This window comes from Pecten maximus, chromosome 14 (genome assembly GCF_902652985.1).
Source record: "Pecten maximus chromosome 14, xPecMax1.1, whole genome shotgun sequence".
NCBI lineage: Eukaryota > Metazoa > Mollusca > Bivalvia > Pectinida > Pectinidae > Pecten > Pecten maximus.
This window is the reverse complement of record NC_047028.1, coordinates 32788000-32793988: the sequence shown is the minus strand read 5'-3', so window position 1 is coordinate 32793988 and position 5989 is coordinate 32788000.

Below are 5989 nucleotides of genomic sequence, written 5' to 3'. Positions count from 1 at the left end.
TCTTTCATTGTTATCTGCACAGCATATACATGTGGACATGGCAATTACAGCATTGCTTTTGCCATTAATGATATCCAAAATCCGAAATCCAAGATGGCCGCCATGGGAACCATCTTAAAAACATATTTGAAACTTTTTCTCCAGTTCCACTGGTGGCATTGAGCTGGAAATTGGCAAGGATGTTAAGGAAGGGGAGCCAAAAAAAGTTTTGTTATTTTTCGGCTTGTAAAAAACTTTGACATGGCAGCCAAGGCAGCCATTTTGTAACATGATTGCGCAATCATGGTCTTCCCAAATTGCATTAGTGGGATTCAGCTCAAGCTTAAGACATGGTTTTGTCCAAGTGTTGTTTTTTTGTGGGTCGGTCCGAAATCCAAGATGGCCGCCATGACAGCCATCTTGAAAAGCCCATTTTAAACTTTTTCTTCAGTTCCACTTGTACTATTGAGTTTGAAATTGTTTCGATGTTAGAATACTCTGAATTACTCTAATTTATTCCCTGTATCTCACAAACTTTGAGATAAGATTTCGACTGTAATCTTTGTAATGAAACCAGACCATTTGACCAATATAACAAAAGATGATAATTTGATCATTTGGTTGTACTTTAGCCTCCGACTATTTTAGAAGGAAGTTTTTTTCCTGCTAGTTTGAATTTCTTGTTAATAAAATGATAGTAGCAGTGGAACTCAAAATAAAACGCTAGTGGCCAAGGATTGTAAATGTTGAGATATCGACACTCGCCCTATTACTAAATGTAGGTGCCTACATGTATCTAGAAAGGATGAAGAAACAAAATACAATTTTACTCCAAAAAGACCCCCAAAAGACTGTCCATATCCTACAGATTTCTGTCAACCAATCAAACAATATGGAAATAGTAGATGTCCCTACCCTATTATCAAACAATATGGAAATAGTAGATGTCCCTACCCTATTATCAAACAATATGGAAATAGTAGATATCCCTACCCTGTTATCAAACAATATGGAAATAGTAGATGTCCCTACCCTGTTATCAAACAATATGGAAATAGTAGATGTCCCTACCCTGTTATCAAACAATATAGAAATAACAGATGTCCCTATCCTTAATTTTACCATATCCGTGTATATCCTTGCTACGATTAGAAATATGTTAATGAATGGCCATAGGGTCAAGTCCTACATTTCGGGACTTGCCCAATAGGCCATACTATGGAAAATTAAAACCTTTATATACCTGGAGACAATCTGTCCCGTCTGGATAGGTCGGGTGTGTTTCAATTTTTCGTGTGGCTAAGCATTAGCAGAAGACACCCAGCAGGATATGCCACCCGGTCACATTATACTGACAACGGGCAAACCAGTTCCACTCCAAATATGCAGAGCGCTAAGCAGGAGTGGCAACTACCATTTTTAGCCCACCATCATCAGATGGTGGGCTATTCAAATCGCCCTGCGTCCGTGGTCCGTCCCTCCGTCCCTCCGTCCTTAAACAATTCTTGTTATCGCTAATCATCAGAAAATACTGAAGGGATCTTTCTCAAATTTCATATGTAGGTTCCCCTTGGTGCCTAGTTATGCATATTGCATTTTGAGACCTATCGGAAAACAACATGGCCGACAGGCAGCCATCTTGGATTTTGACAATTGAAGTTTGTTATCGCTATTTCTCAGAAAGTACTGAAGGGATCTTTCTCAAATTTCATATGTAGGTTCCCCTTGGTGCCTAGTTATGCATATCGCATTTTGAGACCAATCGCAAAACAACATGGCCGACAGGCAGCCATCTTGGATTTTGACAATTGAAGTTTGTTATTGCTATTTCTCAGAAAGTACTGAAGGGATCTTTCTCAAATTTCATGTGTAGGTTCCCCTTGGTGCCAAGGTATGCATATTGCATTTTGAGACCAATCGGAAAACAACCTGGCCGACAGGCAGCCATCTTGGATTTTGACAATTGAAGTTTGTTATCGCTATTTCTCAGAATGCACTGACGAGATCTTTCTCAAATTTCATATGTAGGTTCCCCTTGGTGCCTAGTTATGCATATTGCATTTTGAGACCTATTGGAAAACAGCATGGCCGATAGGCAGCCATCTTGGATTTTGACCATTAAAGTTTGTTATCGCTATTTCTGAGAAAGTACTGAAGGGATCTTTCTCAAATTTCATATGTAGGTTCCCCCATGTGCCTAGTTATGCATATTGCATTTTGAGACCAATCCGAAAACAACATGGCTGTCAGGCAGCCATCTTGGATTTTGACAATTGAAGTTTGTTATCGCTAATTCTCAGAAAGCACTGAAGGGATCTTCCTGAAATTTCATATGTAGGTTCCCTTTGGTGCCTAGTTATGCCTATTGTATTTTGAGACTAATCAGAAAATAACATTGAAACTGGTTATCGCTATTTCTAAGAAACTAATGAAGGGATCTTCCTGAAATTTCCATATATAGGTTCCCCTTGGTGCCTAAATCTTAAATTTTATATATAGGTTTCCCTTGTTTGAAAAGTACTAGAGGTTTCTTCTGAATTTACACAGATTAGTAAGACTTAGAAGAAGAGAAAAGTAGAGAAAATATCAATCTGACATGGAACCTATGAAGAACATTCAATGGTGGGCGCCAAGATCCCTCTGGGATCTCTTGTTAAAGACTCTGGTAAGTCTCGGCCAGGGGACAGAACCCAAAGCCTTCCTCACAGGGGCGAACGCTCAACTAAAGGCCAAAAGTGAGGCATTGTCAAGGGAGACTTTAGAAAGAAGAAAGAACAAGATAATGGAAGTTCTTAACGATGTAGTGTCCTATTTGTCCACACCCACAACTACACTTTTCTGTCATGGTTCTTATTGATATTTTTTACAGTCAAATATTTCTAATTATATCAAATATCTTTTCGATATTTCGCAGATTAGTGACGATAAAATAGTTACCTAGACTTAACGTAATTGTATGTCGGCGACAGAACGAAAATCTACATTGTATTAAGAATCAAAATATTTTGTCCAGCTCACAAGGGTAATTTCGTCCTGCCAAACATAAGCACACATTAGCTTCCTCATGCGAAGCGAACATGTTTTCTATACTCTTTGTATACGAAATAGTCAAAAACTCTCGGGTGTGTCACAGCGGCACAGAATAGGGATAAACGAGTGACAAAAACTGAAAGTTATAGTTTTCTTCACAGCGACCGAATGAAAATTATCGTTATTTTTGCACTCGCGCTGTTTGTTTGTTTTTGTTTAACGTCCTTTTAACAGCCAGGGTCATTTAAGGACGTGCCAGGTTTTGGAGGTGGAGGAAAGCTGGAGTACCCGGAGAAAAACCACCTGCTTATATATATAATTACGGTCAGTACCAGGCAACTGCCCCACGAATGTTTCGAACTCGCGAGCTAGTGATAAAGTGTCGGGACACCTTAACCATTCGACCACTCGTGCAATAGAAGGAATGTTTTAGGGACTAAATAATGGCTATGTTTTATTTTCCGCTCAGGTGTACATCTATGTAGGGGTCCATGTTTAGAGATTTGTCAAGTAAAAAGTTACAAATCATGTCACGAAACCTTTGTACTATCATTGTGATGGAAGTTTAACTTGCCGCCGGCTTGTGTTCCGGTAAAATTTCCGGAGTTTCGTCACTTTACCGACTCACCATTTCCTGCTTCAGTGTACAAGGCGTGGCTTGGTAGACCGGTTGATACCGGTATATTATGAATTGAAACTATGATTACAGGCGTCTGTTTTTGGCTGGTATTTTTCTATAAACAGATGTAAGTGCTATAACCAGGCAGGCTATTCCGTAATTCTGTAAATGTTATATCGTTTAGCAGTTTGTTACACATGTCTATCTCACCAAACCATGTCCAACTTATTCAGAATTAAGAGTAAAATATATCAATCCATATTTGTACCGCCGACCATCTGTGTTCAAGACTAGCAATGTAAAGACTCTGATGAATTTTGGTAGAAATTTAATTATTGATACGGCTAGGAGAAAGTTACTTTTAAATAGTTGAGATATTGTTCTAAATTGTCATCTTTCTACGATAATGAATTATTTATATTATTGTTTACAAATACATGTACAGTGTACAGTATATGTGTGTGAATTTGAAATAATTCCTATTTTGATAGTGATGCTTTACGTATCCGAGAGTAGTTGAATATATTACATTAACGATTTCTTTCGCATTGATAATTAAAACTAACAGAACCTATACACCAATGATATCCCACGAGACAATACACCAATGGTATTCCACGAGACAATACACCAATGATATCCCACGAGACAGTACACCAATGATATTCCACGAGACAATACACCAATGATATCCCACGAGACAGTACTCCAATGATATTCCACGAGACAATACACCAACGATATCCCAAGAGACAATACACCAATGATATTCCACGAGACAATACACCAATGATATCCCACGAGACAATACACCAATGATATCCCACGAGACAATACACCAATGATATCCCACGAGACAATACACCGACGATATCCCACGAGACAGTACACCAATGATATTCCACGAGACAATACACCAATGATATCCCACGAGACAATACACCAATGATATCCCACGAGACAATACACCAATGATATTCCACGAGACAATACACCAATGATATCCCATTAGACAGTACGCCAATGATATTTTGCAGTCAAAGTATTAGAACAAAATCAGCGAATTACAAACCACCACCGGATGCAGAGAAATTTGTGTTGGAACTAACTCTTCACACTGATTTTTTGACTTTCGAATTATCTTTGGTAGTATAGATGTGAATAAATTCAAGAATAGTGATTATCTTATTAAGCATTATTAGAAGTTCAGTGAAAATAAATCCCAAGTTAGACGAACATATGCCCCAAGTAAGAAGCTCAAGTGGTAAGAAGAGCAGATCAGGCCCAAACAAACTTTTTCTTTGAAGTAGGTCAAAGGTCGAAAGGTTGGTGATCTAATTTTGGTACATAACATACCACCTCACCTAGGTATGAAGTTACATTGACAAGTAGTGTAGGGAATAGAGCCTGGACAAACTTTTATCTTTGATTTAGGTCAGAGGTCAAAATGTAGATCAGAACAATGCGGTGAGACTGGTTCAATTAGACAAATAATTGCACCCATTTAGAATGAATGTAATGACCCTGTATTCTAGCTTTACAATTTGATTCCTATAGTAAGACTAAATTCATTGTCTTAATTGAATTTTCAGACATTTTAATTTTGTTTATTATTATTAGACTCAACATTTCTCTTTACAACGATATATACGAAAGTGAGATTCACAACCCGTCATATATACGAAAAATACAATTATGAATATTCTTGTCCGGTTTTCACTCTGGGGGAGTTACTACCCTTGATACTGTAATATGCATTCGGAAGTATACAAATGTTTATAAAGACCGTGATCTCATTCAGACGAATTATTTTTCAAACCTCCAAACTCTAGTAATACTTTGTATCTTTTGAATCTGTTTGCGATAATCGTTCTGATTTTGTCATTCTTGATTAATTACGATTTGAAACGTCGTAAAAGCTATTTGCAGATCCTCAGAGCTAATTATAGCCTTTACAACATTATTAGAGACAACTCGTGTTACCTCTCATACAGACACACTTCTGTATCCAATATATATCACTGCCAATATTAAGTGTTGGGATAGTGGGGTGTTGGTTGTAGATCGTAGGTAGCGATCACTAAATTACATTATGAACTTATCAAGACATCTGTCAAAAGACTCGTCTGGAACTATAATAGAACAGACAAACATTTAATTATTTGCTAGCGGCTGTCAACTAGCGAGATCTTAATGTACTTTTCAATGACTGTAGTGGGAAACTTTACGTCAAAGTGTCTGGAGTTAGCTAGTACGTCAAAGTGTCTGGAGTTATCTAGTACGTCAAAGTGTCTGGAGTTAGCTAGTACGTCAAAGTGTCTGGAGTTAGCTAGTATCTGGAGTAACTGTTCGACCCTCAAA